Source organism: Vulpes vulpes, chromosome 9 (genome assembly GCF_048418805.1).
Source record: "Vulpes vulpes isolate BD-2025 chromosome 9, VulVul3, whole genome shotgun sequence".
In the NCBI taxonomy this organism is placed as follows: Eukaryota; Metazoa; Chordata; class Mammalia; order Carnivora; family Canidae; genus Vulpes; species Vulpes vulpes.
This window is the reverse complement of record NC_132788.1, coordinates 90,009,036-90,024,758: the sequence shown is the minus strand read 5'-3', so window position 1 is coordinate 90,024,758 and position 15,723 is coordinate 90,009,036. Positions and strand designations below refer to the sequence as shown.

Genomic DNA, 15,723 nt, shown 5'->3' with positions numbered 1-15,723 from the left:
GTTGGTGAGGGTGTGGGAAAAGGGAACCCTCATGCACTGTTAGTGGGAATGGAAATTGGTGTAGCCGCTGTGGAAAACAGTGTGGGGTTGCCTCAGAAAATTAGAAATAGAAATAACATACAATCCAGCAATTCCTCTTCTGAGTACTTACTCAAAGGAAACAAAATCATGAATTCAAAAAGACATCTATACTTCTCCTATTCACTGCAGTATTATTTACAATAGCTAAGGCATGGAAGCAACTTAAGTGTTCACTGATGGATATATACACAATGGAATATTATTCAGCCATTAAAAAAGAAGAAAATCCTGCCACTTGCAACAACATGGATGGACCTTGAGAGCAGTATGCCAAGTGAAATAAGTCAAACGGAGAAAGACAAATGCTATAGGATCTCACACATGGAATTCTAAAAAATATATCAAAACAAAACAAAACAAAATCTCAAACTCATAGAGAACAGATTGGTGGTTGCCAGAGGTGAGGGGTGGGAAAAATGGGTGATGGTGGTCAAAAGGAATTATTTTATAATTTCAATTATAAAATAAACATGTCCTGAAGATGTAAAGTGTAGCACGATGACTACAGTTAATAATACTGTATACTGTATATTTGAAAGTTGCTAAGAGAGTAAATCTTAAAGGTTCTCATCCTAAGGAAAAAAGTTTGTGTAACTATATGTGGTGATGAATGTCACCAAAATTTACTGTGGTATTGCTTTGCAATACATTCATATATTAAATCATTATGCTGAAAACCTTGGATTAATACAATGTTCTATGTCAATCATATCTCAATTTAAGAAGTTAAATGATGAGGCAATATTTCAAAAGGGCTGTTTTGAACGTGAGAAATTTTTAAGCAAAATATAGCATAAGTATACATTGTAATACTACATGGCCATTAAAAACTGTGTTAGAGGGCAGCCCGGGTGGCTCAGCGGTTTAGCACCGCCTTCAGCCCAGGGCCTGATCCTGGAGACCCTGGATCGAGTCCCACGTTGGGCTCCCTGCATGGAGCCTGCTTCTCCCTCTGCCTGTGTCTCTGCCTCTCTCTCTGTGTCTCTCATGAATAAATAAATAAAATCTTTAAAAAAAATAATAACAAAAAATAAAAATAAAAACTGTGTTAGATAAATGTTTTTCTTTCCAATCAAAATCCCAAGAAGGTATTTTATTTTAAAATGCTAATTTAAGGAGCACTTGGGTGGCTCAGTCAATTAAGCGTCCAACTCTTGGTTTCAGCTCAGGTCATGATATCAGGGTCGTGGGAATAATAAGCCTTATGTCCGGCTCCACACTTAGTGAGGAACCTGCCTCTCCCTCTGCTCCTCCCTCCAAGTGCTCTTTCTCCAAAATAAATAAATAAATCTTTTTAAAAATAAGACATAAAACACTAATTTAAAAATACCATTTATGGGATCCCTGGGTGGCACAGCAGTTTGGCGCCTGCCTTTGGCCCGGGGCGCTATCCTGGAGACCTGGGATCGAATCCCACATTGGGCTCCCGGTGCGTGGAGCCTGCTTCTCCCTCTGCCTGTGTCTCTGCCTCTCTCTCTCTCTCTCTGTGACTATCATAAATAAAAAGAAAATTTTAAAAAAATAAAAATAAAAATACCATTTACAAGAGAAAATGTACAACCCAGCTACATTTTTGCAAAAGATGATATGTGATGAGGGTAGTTCCTTCTACCAAAATATGTAGATAGTAGAGTATTAGTGCAAGAAACGACAAATACACCAATAAAGCAGAATGAGGCTGAGAGAGGCATCCACATGAAGATACAGTGAGTCATAAAATCGCATCCCGTATCAGTTGTGAAAGGACAAACACCAACACAGTGTTAAAGAGCTGGCTATCCATTCTAAGAGGAAAAACACTGGATCCTTGCTTCACACTGCCACATAAATAAATTCCAGGTGAATTAAAAGAGCAAAACATGAAAAACAAGACTCCAGACAAATTAAAAGAAAACATAAGGGAATATGGTTTTAAATCCTGGGACAGCACAGACATCCGTAAGCAAGGAGGCCATAAAATGAAACATTTAAAACTTCTGATTGGCAGAAAGACACCATAAACAACTTTAAAAACTAAGCCACAGGCTAGAAAATATTTCCAGTATATATAATACACAAAGAATTAACATCATAATTGCAGAAAGCAGCTATAAATCATAAAGAAAAAAGGCCAAACCTAATGGAGAAAAAAAAGTCAGGTATGAACAGGAATTTTAGAGAAGAAATGTGAATGATCAATAAGCATATGAAAATATGTTCAATGTCAAAGACTAAAATGAGTTATTCAGATTGGCAAAAATAACATCCAATAACAGATTGATAACATCCAATATAAGCGAAAATACAGAGAAAAATGGATGCTATCATTACTAACTGAAGAGTATAAATGCCTACAACCCTGTTAGAAATTTTATTCCGTCAAAAAATTTATCTCGCATTCTTTACAACCACACAATTCCATTTCCAATATCTATTTCAGAAAAATGCTGAAAGAAAATTAAAAAATAAGTAGCATAACATTTTCAAAGAAAGAGATTAAACTGTTGTCATTTCCAGGACATACACAGAGAAACACCCCCATGTGTACAAATGTAAGGGCCTAAATGTGTGCTTGAACACTGTTGCACTAAAGAGGACATAAAGATCTCAACATCAATCAGTAAATCAGGGCACCTAACATGAGGCTTAAAAAGAATAAAATAGTTTAATGGGGACAGAATTTATGTTGGGGATGTTCCACAGTTTGGGGAACAGACAGCAGTTTATACATATACAGGCATACCTCATTTAATTGCATTTCACTTTATTTTGCTGTGCAGATACTGTAGTTTTTACAGATTGAATGGCTGTAGCAATCCTATGTGGAACAAGTCTATCAGCACCACTTTTTCCAATAACATACACTCACTTTGTGTCTCTGTGTCACATTTTGGTAATTCTGGCAATATTTCAAACTTTGTGATATTAGTTATAGTGACCTATGATCAGTGATTATGACTTGCTGAAAACTCAGATGATGGCTAGCATTTTCTAGGAATATTTTTATTTATTTTTTTTCTAGGAATATTTTTAAAGTAAGGTATGTACATGATTTTTTGGAGACATCATGCTATTGCACACTTACTAGGCTATCATATGCTGTAAGCATAAGTTTTATATGCACTAGGAAACCAAAAAATTCATATAACTCACTTTACTGCAATATGTACTTTATTGGGGTGGTCTGGAACCAACTGTGCAGTCTTCAAGATATGCCTGAAGACTTTAGTATATGTAGGTATACTAAAACACACACACAAAACTATATATTTCTACAGGTACACATATATATGTGCAGAGGCCTTCTTACTTTTAAAGATTTTATTTATTTATTTGAGAGCGAGCACACAAGCAGGAGGAGGGGTGGAGCGAGGGAAAAGCAGACTCTCCCGTGAGCAGGGAGACAGATGCGGGACTTGATACCAGGACCCTGGGATCATGACCTGAGCCGAAAGCAGACATTTCACTGACTGAACCACCAGGGGCTAGTGCAGATGCCTTTAAAAGAGTCTGGAGGGCAGCCCAGGTGGCTTAGCAGTTTAGCGCCACCTTCAGCCCAGGGTGTGATCCTGGAGACCATGGATGGAGTCCTGCTTCAGGCTCCCTGCATGGAGCCTGCTTCTTCCTCTCCCTGTGTCTCTGCCTCTCTCTCTCTCTCTCTTTCTGGGTCTCTCATGAATGAGTGAATGAATGAATGGATGGATGGATGGATGGATGGATGGATGGATGGAGACTACTAATGCATACAGTTTCTTTTGGGGGCACTGAAACATTCTAAAATTAGATTGTCATGACAGCCCTATAACTCTGAATAAAAGCCATTCAGCTGTACTGTACACCTGAAACTAGTATAACATTCTATATCAACTATGCTTCATCAATTAAAAAAACACTTTGTACTACCATACACTTTAAATGGGTGAGTTTTATGGGATGTGAAATATATCTTGATCAAGCTGTAATAAAAAAATAAAGTCATCTGTATTAAGAACATAACTGGACATCACTGGGCCACGTGGATGGCTCCATGATTGAGTGTCTGCCTCTGGCTCAGGTCATGATCTCAGGGTCCTGGGATCAAGTCCCACATGGGGCTCCCCGCAGGGAGTCTGCTTCTCCCTCTGCCTATGTCTCTGCCTCTCTCTCTGTGCCTCTCATGAATAAATAGATAAAATCTTATAAAATAAAATAAAATAATATCATTTCTTTAGTATCTGGGAGGCACAATTGATAAGCGTCTGACTCTCAATATCGTATTGGCTCGGGTCATGATCTCAGGGTCATGAGATTGAGACTTGACTCAGGCTCTGCACTTACCACAGTCTGCTTGTCCTTCTCCCTCCACCTCCATTCCACACTCCACCCCCCGCCCTCTCTCTAAATTAAATAAATAAAATCTTCAAAATAATATTTTTTCCATTTTCAAGTACAGAAGCCAAGGACAAAAAAAGAGACAAGAAATCCAGGTACCATTAGGATATGCAACAAAACAAGGATAATCTAGCTGTCATTGGTTTGTATTAGTTAAGGGAATGCTATGTTCCAACTGATAAATTACAGTTGCTGAATCCAAAAGATATTTTTCACTCTGAGAAAGTTCAAAAGGGTGTTCCTGATGAGTAGACACCTCTCCTCCACATAGTAATTCATCAGGCCAAGCCCCTTCCACCTCATAGCTCTGCATCTTCAACAGAGGCTCCCCAAATCATTGAATACAAGGGGATCATTCATGAAGGTTTCCTTGATCCAGGCCTTCCACCCACATTTTACTGTTAAAACTCAGTCACATGACCCCATCTGACTACAAGGGAAGCTGGGAACTATAATGTAGTACTTACCACCATTAAATATGAGCATTTAGAATTAATATTACCATTTTTTAGAACTTACATTACTAGATAATATCAGTGATTTTGTTTAAAGAAGGCTCTATGAGTCAAGAGTAGTGATACTAATGAACTGCCACAGAATTGCAATTAGTTAATAAATACCTACTGAGTGCATACGATCTACTACATACTGTTTAAGTAAACAAATAGAGGGGAGGAAAACCTGCCTTCATGAATCTCACAATTTAGTGTGGGAAGATAGATAATAAAGTATGAAGTATGCTGAACAAAAATGAAAGGGCAAAAATGAGGCAAGGAAGGAGGACATGGAGTTACTTTCAAAAGGGTAACCCAGGCCTCAGTGATGAGGTGACATTGGCTGACATCTAATGGAAATAAGGAAGTGGGACCAGGGGAATAACATTCCAGAGAGAAAGTGCAAAAAGATCCTGAAGTGGGAGCTTGTGTGGCACTTTCAAGGCCACTGCTGTTCAAGCAGAATGATCAGCGAAGATGCTAGGAAGTGAACTCACAAAGGTACCAGGCACCAGTTTATGTACAAACGTGTAGGCTGCTGTGAAGATTTTGGTTTTGAGGAAGCCGCTGGAGGATTCTGAGCAGAAGAGGGATGTAATCTGACCTATCTTTCCAAAGGATCACTCAGCAACTATGTTGAGAATAGACTGCTAAGTAAGCAAGAGCAGAAGCAGGAAGACCAATAGACAAGAAGATCCCAGAACAATCTCAGTAAGCGTACTAGCAGCCAGGTCCAGTGGTAAAAGGGGGTGACAAGGGTCGAAGGGAAACTGGATGTGGAATGTGAGAAAAAGAGCAGGGTCTGGGCTGACTCCAGGCTTTTGGCCAAAACAACAGAAAGGATGAAACTGCCACTTGAGGGGTAAAGTCTGAAGGAGTAGTGGTCTGAAGAAGAAAATGCAGGAGTTTCTATAGAAAATTGACCATGATTAATTTCTTCATTATCAAAGGTTTGCTCTTTGAGTTTTAAGAAAAACTTTTTCCATCAACAAAAGTATAATTATTACATTCTTTATATGAATAGTGTTCCCAATTTATAAGCTATTTCCATACGCTATACTTCATTCAAGCCTAATAAAAACTTTAGAATAGCTGGAATGGTTTCTATCCTGAATTCGCACATTGGGAACCTTCCTGTCAGTTCTGTTCTCACATTTCACCTTCTTTTCTAGGTTTACTGATCATCCACGAAGGCATTTCATCACAATAATTCAGTAATTTATGCTGTTTTACTATTTAAAATCCTAATTTCAAAACCCATAAACTTCCCATTAAAAGCACTTTAAGGTCAATTTTTCTAACCCTTCTTTATATGTCCTTCAAAAATGTCAAGCATGAATAATTCTTAAGAACTGATTCATAGTATAATGAAGCTGGAAATCTCATGCCAACCAATTTATAAATCCCTAATTCACAGTAAGTATGACATTTCACAGCCCTGTTTCCTTAGCAATTGCTAACTAGTACCAGAGTACCAAGCACTAACTCTACACCAGATACCAAGGTCACTAAATCATGGTTTTGAAATTATCTTTCATTGTACCAAGATATGACAGTAGCATTTAAAAATCATCTCTTTATCCTTGTGTTATCTTATAAGCTGGAGAAACGGCAGATCTTTTAAGAGTTCAAATACCACAATTTTCAAGGATTATGGGCTTTATTTATAGGAGCCAGGTACATGAGCACATATAGAAATGTTCTGATTAAATAAGGAGGCATCTGATTCACCAATATAAACACTGCCAAAAATGCACCTATTTCAATAATATTATAAAATGATTACATGAATAGACCATGTGCAGTTATGAAAAGCCTTGAAACTATTCTCTGCCTCCTCACATCAAATGACAGATCAGAAACTTCATTCCTATTCAACAGATGCTTGTTAACCATTTACCAAAAAAAGAGTATTTGAGTACCTACTCTGTATGTACCTAGCACTTTTTGCATGTTATATAATAAATGAAATACTGCCTGACAGTATATGTTAAGTATAACATAAGTGTGAACTATTTTCAAATTATCTTATTTAAACATAACCATTCTACTTATCCCATATATGATTCCCCCATTTTACAAATGAGGAAACTGAGGTTCAGAGAAACTAAATAACCCATCAGTTCATTTAGTAAGCAAAGAGCAGGGGCGGCACTTGAACTCCAGTCTAATTCCAAAGCCTGAACTCCCCTAGGCTTCCAGGCTTTTCTCAGAGCTCAGGCTTTAAGGATGACTGTGAGGTATGTCTCCTATAACAGAAAGTTATGGCTTTACAGGATTTACACTCTAGTTCTTAATTATTTATCCAACTTCAAGGTTCTGTATTGTTCTAATAAAATGGTGAGTAACCAGGAGTCTAGATGGCATCTAACTGTTACCATCTATGAACTTCTTCTAAAATGTTATTTTAGGGCAGCCCAGGTGGCTCAGCGGTTTAGCACAGTCTTCAGCCCAGGGCCTGATTCTGGAGACCCGGGATCGAGTCCCACGTCAGGCTCCCTGCAGAGCCTGCTTCTCCCTCTGCCTGTGTCTCTGCCCACCCCCCTCTGTCTCTCATGAATAAATAATCTTAAAAAAAAAATAAAAATTTAAAAATGTTATTTTAGTAGGTCCTTAAACTAGATTAATTCATATGAAAGAATAAAAGTCTAATTAAAACAAAATCTCTTGGGGCGCCTGGGTGGCTCCGTCAGTTTAAGTGTCTCAGTTTAAGTGTCAACTCTTGATTCTGGCTCAAGGTCATGATCTCAAGAGTCATAGGATTGAGCCCCATGTTATTAGGCTCCTTGCTCAACAAGGAGTCCCCTTGAGATTCTCTCTCTCCCTCTGTCCCTCCTCACCCACACTCATGTTCTCTCTCTAAAATAAATCATCTTTTTAAAAAAAATCTCTGAATTACTAAATACTTGTAAAAAGAAATAGAAGGTCCTTATTCTTTAAATGAAATGATAATCAAATTAATCTGTTTCCAGATAAAAGGATTTAAAAGAATTTAATTTATAACATTACTGATTCAAGTATTAAGATTAAAGTTGATCCTTGAATAGGTTAAAATTCCAGTTTACCTCTGTACACACCAAGAAACCACTTTCTTCACAGCACTGCACAAGATTAACTAAACCCAGTCCACATTCCACTCTCAAATTCACTATAGTCACTCCTACTAGGCCTGTTCTGTCCTTCCCTCTCTTCCCCTCGCCCTGAATCCCGGATCTGATCTGCATGGCAAAATTCTGTTCCACATAATAGACTGCACACACCCAGTCCGTCAGGTAACTGTGTTCTGGGCCTTCTGTGCAGCTATGTGACTCAGTCCTGGCTACAAGAGAAGACAAAGTCTGTTGGAAACTTCTGAGAAACACTCTCATTCCCAATAAGAAAGGCAAAATAGTTTCAAAATATCCTGAGTCTTGTTAATACCACGTAATGTTCACCCAGAACTCAGGTCAGTAAATATACTGCATTAAAATGTATACAGACTATGTACTACTTCTCTTGGGGGCCAGAAAACTTCCAGTGTTAGATGTGGGTATAACACCAACATGTAAACTCCATGAGGACATGCACTATTTCATTCAACCAATATTACTGAATGTCTATTATGTGCCAGGCTTTGTGCTGGGCAACAAGATAGACTAATGTCCCTGCTCCTAAAACATAGTTGGAACTCAATTAATACCTGCTGAATTAATGAACTGCAACTTCAAATAAATAATTACTGAACCAAAAATATGGTAAAACAAACTATTTTTTTTTAATTTTTTTTTTTTATTTATTTATGATAGTCACAGAGAGAGAGAGAGGCAGAGACACAGGCAGAGGGAGAAGCAGGCTCCATGCACCGGGAGCCCGACGTGGGATTCAATCCCGGGGCTCCAGGATCGTGCCCTGGGCCAAAGGCAGGCGCTAAACTGCTGCGCCACCCAGGGATCCCACAAACTATTTTTAAATTGTAAAACTTGTAAGTTTAACTGAAACTAGTATTCAGATAATTTTATACATTGTATCTCTAGACCAAGCAGTTTTTGCTAAAGGCCTGAATACATACATACACACACACACACACACACACACACACTTCTTTTTTTGATACCAGAGAATATTTAATGCAAAGAGCACTGCCAAGGGGATCCCTGGGTGGCTCAGTGGTTTAGCGCCTGCCTTCAGCCCAGGGTGTGATCCTGGAGTCCTGGGATCTAGTCCCACATCGGGCTCCCTGCATGGAGCCTGCTTCTCCCTCTGCCTGTGTCTTTGCCTCTCTCTCTCTCTCTCTGTCTCTCATGAATAAATAAATAAAATCTTAAAAAAAAAAGAAAGAAAAGAAAAGAAAAGCACTGGCAATCAATCATCCTTATAAACAAACTGGAGAATTTCTGATGTCTCATCAAAAAATACATGTATGCTAACTATAAGAGAAAGTACCCCTTCGGTATTAATTTTGCTGTACCTCTAAGGAATATGTTTAAAGAGTACACTAAATACAGAGAAGTAGTCAATGAAAATTTAAATCAAAATTCAAAATCTGATTTTTGCCCCCTCCCCCCATCCCGGCCACAAAAACTATTGTGAAAGGTAAAAAAGGGAAGTCGGAGCTGGAAACAAAACAATGAGTATTTTTAATTATTCATGAATTTTGATATCCTTATTCCCCTATTCTCCCTCCAATTACCATGACCAAGAAGAATGAGTCACATGACTGTAATTTGGACATCTGGTAAGAGTGGCCTAAAACTCCCAGACATTTGATCAAATTTACATTAGCCTACAAGAGAGTCTGGCAGTGGGAAAGATTAATACTTAAAAGAGATCATCGAGAGACCAGAGATACTAATATAGTTTAACTGTAAGAGCTAGCTACAGACAGAATGAACAGAAACCTGAAATAAAGGCCTCCACATGTTTTTGAAGTTCTTAGCTCAAGATTAAGAAACTGACCTCAAACCAAAAAGACCCAGAAGTTCAAATCAGGCCTAGAAAGTTACTTAATTGTCTCTACCTCCCAAACTGGCTACTGGTGCTCATCTCATTACAGGCAGCCCCTGGAAAAGGAAGCCCCCTGGGAAGAGGAGAGGGAGGGTCTGCAAACTTCCTGATAACTACAGTAGAAATCAGAAGGGCAGGTCAGTTAGAGGAGATACAAAGTACACATACACACACGAGAGAAAAGCCTCCATCAGATGGGACCAAACACACCTCAATTTGACAGTCCATGCTGTTCTCTCCCTATTAAACTCCTAGTGGCCTCATATGTGATATTATATATGCAAATTCTCTGATACATATAGTGTTGGAAGTAACATAAAAGCCAATTATATTTTATTAAAAGCAGACTATTCTCTTGAAGAAAAGGAAAAAACAGAAGCTGAATAATGAGCAGAACTAAAATTACACGAAGTTCAGCACAGTAAATGCCTTGAAAAAGGTCACTCAGCAAAACCAATAGAGGTGTTCAGAAGGGAATTCAGGTCTCTGACTCTGTTTTTGTCTTCACTGGTTAACCAAATGCTTCTCTGAACAGTGAACAAGACTCACAGCTGAGAGGGGCGCCTAGGTGGCTCAGTCGGTTAAGGGTCTGCCTTCAGCTCAGGTCATGATCCCATGGTCCTGGGATCGAGTCCCACATTGGGCTCCCTGCTCAGCAGGGAATCTGCTTCTCCCTCTCCTCTGCCTCTTCTCCCTTCTTGTGTTCTCGCTCGCTCGCTCTCTCTCAAGTAAATAAATAAAGTCTTTGAAAAAAGAAAAGAAGACTCACAGCTGGGGAATGGCTAACAGTGAGAACAGAATGGACCAGACAAACCACAAAAAGGAGACTTGGCTAAAATTTCCCAGGCCAGTGCTTGCTAGCTCTACTTCCTTATCTGTTAAATAGGGAATATACAAAGATTGAGGGCTTGTTGTGAAGATGAAATGATAATGTACCTAAAATAGGGCACCACACAAAATAAAAAATTTTCAGGGACTAACTGAGCCTTCCTAAGGGGAGAAAATTAAGGTGTATGAATGATCAACACTTTATCGAAAATAACTAGATAGTCCTAAGAAGGAAGCATGTGGCCTCAGAAGCCAGACTGCTAAGTGTGAGTCCCAGGTACATAGCTAGCTTGGGCAAGTTATAGAACCAATTTATGCCTCAGTGTCATCTAAAAAATGGATATGTTAACAACTGCACCTATCCCATAAAGTAACTTTGATTATTCAATCAATTAATGCATGTAAAAGTTTATAGTACAGTAGACCTCAAAGCATAGTCATCATTATTGCTTTAATAAACCTCTTAGTAGACTGAGGATTCTTACTGCCACAAGGATGATTCCCAGCCCTTCAGTACTTGAAACACTCATTTTTCTTACCGAATACCCTTCTAACCCCTCCTAGCAAAGTTATACAGTAACTTTTCTTTAATAAAGTCTATTCCTTTAATAATTATTTGATGGGGGCAGCCCCCGTGGCCCAGTGGTTTAGTGCCGCCTTCAGCCCGGGGTATGATCCTGGAGACCTGGGATCAAGTTCCAGTTTGGGCTCCCTCCATGGAGCCTTCTTCTCCCTCTGCCTGTGTCTCTGTCTCTCTCTCTCTGTCATGAATAAATAAACAAAATCTTTTAAAAAAATATTTGATGGAATGGAAGGACATTGAGTTTAGAGAACAATCAAAAGGCTAAGAAAGAATCAGTGTGATGAAGAGCCACCATGAGAAACTTTAGAATCAGCAGGAAGGCACATAAACATAGCCTTTGTCCCCCAAGGGAGTGAAGAGTCTTCTTCCTTTTCCCCAGAGGCCTGGAGAAGGGTAGCTGGCAAGCTGTAGTTACTAATGTCTCCGGACCCCAGGGAGGCTGCCTTTTGTGCATCAGTCACCAAACTTGAATTTCCATCCAGTCTCCTCAAAGCCTTCAATCGAAGGTGTGATCTTAAGGCTGGATGCTTTGAGGGTTTTGCTGCTTTATTTTGCTATAGTATAGTAAGCACACAGGCGTTTTTTTAAAGCTTTATGTCAGACTTTGAAGACTCCTCGACTATAATCACACGTGCTGTACAATTAATTCATTAGGACGTTTTAAGACTTTAAGGCCCTGGGCAGCCCCGGTGGCGCAGCGGTTTAGTGCTGCCTGCAGCCCAGGGCGTGATCCTGGAGATCCTGGATCAAGTCCATGTCGGCTCTCTGCATGGTGCCTGCTTCTCCCTCTGCCTGTGCCTCTGCCCCCCTCTCTCTCTCTGCGTCTCTATGAATAAATAAATAAAATCTTAAAAAAAAAAAAAAAAGACTTTAAGGCCCTAACAGCAGCAGATTATCAGTTGTAAATGTCAAGGACCCCTGGATAGGCTCTACCCCTCAAAATCACTATAAGCACCTGAACAGCATCATCAAGTAAAAACCAGTCCCTCAGGAACACCTCCCAACTCCTGGGCAATGCTGCTACCCTCTGAGGCATCCGTGGGAAACTGCCTGTGGTGACCGTCTACTGAAACTTCGAGCCATCATGTCACGGCCCAAAAACCTAAGAAGCGTGCTGAACATTTAGTAACAATGATACAAGGAAGAAGGGTAAGTTATTTAGAAAAAGAATAAATTATTTAGAAAACAATTCTCAGTAAAAAAAGCTCAGTAGCTTTTAAAATAAGTGCTTCCTGGAAAGGAGTCTCTGGTTACTCCGAGAGATAGGTTGGGACACATGCTACATCTGTACAATAATCCAGTGCAAAACATTAAATAGGCATAAAGAAAAAAAAAAGAGCCTGTTATGCTAATTAGGAAACTAATTAAACTCATAAGTAAGATGTAAAACCAAAAGCCCAACTGGCAGAACAGTCTACTACCTGCTATTCTAGAACTCAGTGGGATGCCTGGCAGCTTGTTGTCTATTTGGTATTAGAATTTAGTTGCAGCTTGTTGTTTGCTTTTGCAGATTGCAATACCCACACATATTAATCTAAGTAAACTTTCTCTGAAAACTAGAAGTGCTTATGTTAAACGCACAGAAATATTTGGTTAAATCTCTGCTCCTTTTATACAACAAAAAAAACAATGAATGCCCCCTCTTCCACTTTCCTATTCTTCCTCTAAAAACAATGTTTTTTCCTACCATTAAATTATTAAGTTAATTTAAATAGAGTATTACAAAGATTGCCAGTTTTCCAAGATTAGCATTTATCAATTCTACTTTCTAGTGAGTACAAAAATATCTACATAATTTTCAATTCTTAATAATGCTATGCTACACTAATTTTCATATTATATAAGAAAAAATAGTTTTTACAAAATATAAAACTTCTTTTAGTCTTGGATAAAACTCTAACTGCAACAGGTGCCTGAAGTCATCAAAGCTGACTGATAAGAATTAAAAACTTTATTTGCAAATTAACACCACAAGGTAAGCTGGAGGCTAGTAAACGGTTACTAATGTCTCTTTCAGAGGGGCAAAATTTCCAGGATCATCTCTGAAAACTGCTCTGATTTATATTCTAAAGTGTGAGATGGGGGCAAGGGCAGAAGAAGGTTGTTATTTTAATTGTTGTATTTAAACTGTTGAGGGGCACCTGGGTGGCTCAGTGGTTGAGTGTCTACCTTCAGCTCAGGGAGTGATCCCAGGATCCAGGATGAGTCCCACATTGAGTCCCACATCGGGCTCCTTCAAGGAGCCTGCTTCTCCCTCTGCCTGTGTCTCTGCCTCTCTCTCTCTGTAGCTCTCATGAATAAATAAATAAATCTTTAAAAAAAAATAACTGTTGAGAAAATAAATGAGCTAGCTGGTTAACACACACACTCAGGAAAAATATCACCAGCAAGAGAACAACTCAAAGCACACACTATATCATTAATGTTTTTCTTCAATATTTTCTAATAATTTTAAGTGAGATTATAAGTGTAGTACTATTCTCTACTAAAGCATAAAGTATAAAAGAGAACTCAATTTACTTTTCTAAACTCACATTAAATCCCTCCAATCATTTGCAGATAAGCACAAGCTCAGCTACATCATTTGGAACTGCATGGGCTCAACCAGATGATGACGAGACAAGATACCAAGTCAGTCCTTGCTGATCAGGAAACCCAATGCTTTCAGAGGCCTAATGTTAAATCTAACTACCAAAAGTCATGAGCTTACTTCAAATTCCTCTAAAAGCAATCTTTTAAGAAAAAAAAAAATCAGGAAGCCGTTCAAACAGCAGAGTCCTACTCTTACCCAAATCTTTAACAAAATATCCAATTCTTGGGATGCCTGGGTGGCTCAGCAGTTGGGCGTCTGCCTTTGGCTCAGGGCGTGATACCAGAGTCTCAGGATGGAGTCCCACATCGGGCTTCCTGCATGCAGCCTGCTTCTCCCTCTGCCTGTGTCTCTGCCTCTCTGTGTGTGTCTCTCATGAATAAATAGATAAAATCTTTTTAAAAATGTCCAATTCAGACTGCCAATTACTTAGACTTCAAGAGCCACCTTAATGACAAAGTCTGGTCAAGGAAGTTTTCCTGACTTTAACAAATACTGTGGTGAGAACTAAATATCATGGAATTTGGGCCTTGGAAATGCAGACACCTGTAAAGCAAATGAATAAACCTACACTAGACATCATTGCCATGGGGCTGCCCAGCCAATTATGTAATTTCAGAGGGTGAAACTGAAGGAGGACTGGGGTGAAGTATGAGGAGAAAATAATTTTTCTATTTTACTCAAATGGTGAGTGATGAACTTTAACAAAAATTTTGCCTTTTGCTCATTTCTCCCCAAATAATTAAGTACTTTATACTATCACTTCCATTTTCAAACATTTGCTTATTGCCATCAGGAACTACATTCCAGGGACGCCTGGATAGCTCACCAGCTGAGCGTTTGCCTTCAGCTCAGGGCGTGATCCTGGAGTCCTGGGATCAAGTCCCACATTGGGCTTCCCACATGGAGCCTGCTTCTCCCTCTGCCTCTCATGAATAAATAAATAAAATCTTAAAAAAAAAAAAAAAAAAGGAACTACACCCCAAACTGCACTTTTATGTACATGAACTCAACTGCCTGGATGATTTTTTTTTTTTTTTTAAATCTTTGCTTCAGGGACGCCTGGGTGGCTCAGCGGTTGAGCGTCTGCCTTCAGCTCAAGGCTTGTTCCCGGAGTATCAGGACCGAGCCCCACATCAGGCTCCCTGCATGGAGCCTGCTTCTCCCTCTGCCTGTGTCTCTGCCTCTCTCTCTGCGTCTCTCATGAATAAATCAATAAATCTTTTTTTAAAATGCTATATTGTATATCTGAAAGCTGAGAGTAGATCTTAAAAGTTATCATCATAAGAAACAAAAATGTGTACATATGTGAGGTGACAGATGTTAATTAAACTTGTGATCATCATTTTGCAATATATACATAAATCACTCAGTTGCACACCTTGGACTAATACAATGTTATATGCCAAATGTATCTCAATAAAACTGATAGGAAAAAGGAATTTTGATGTTGATACCCATAGTTATTTCTTAAAGTCGGGGACTTGGTTATTTTCTCTCTCTAGTCTCAGTTCCAAATAGACACTCAATAATGTTTGGAAAAAAGAGAAAAAGGAACGAGAACCTAACTCTAAAGCTGAGAGATTTGTTTCTGTGAGAAAGGAAAATCTACGCAGGTCAAGATAATGCACAGTGCAGAGTAATAATAAACAGTTACAAACAAATAAGCTGGTGGCCTACGTAGAAACTCAGAACAAATCCTGGGGAAATTAAGTTTCAAGGATGAAATCTAGCCACAGGTATTCAGGAGTTCAAGGCACCAACTTAATCATTACATAATTGGGGGAAACAGCAAGGATCCAGTTATTGGAAAC

At 39.0% G+C, this 15,723-nt stretch overlaps 1 protein-coding gene across 5 annotated transcripts in view; it reads right to left on the bottom strand.

Moving 5' to 3' along the window:
• Positions 1-15,723, bottom strand: part of SFMBT1 (Scm like with four mbt domains 1) — a 122,761-nt gene that overhangs the window by 60,148 nt on the left and 46,890 nt on the right. The gene's annotated exons all lie outside the window — the stretch shown is intronic.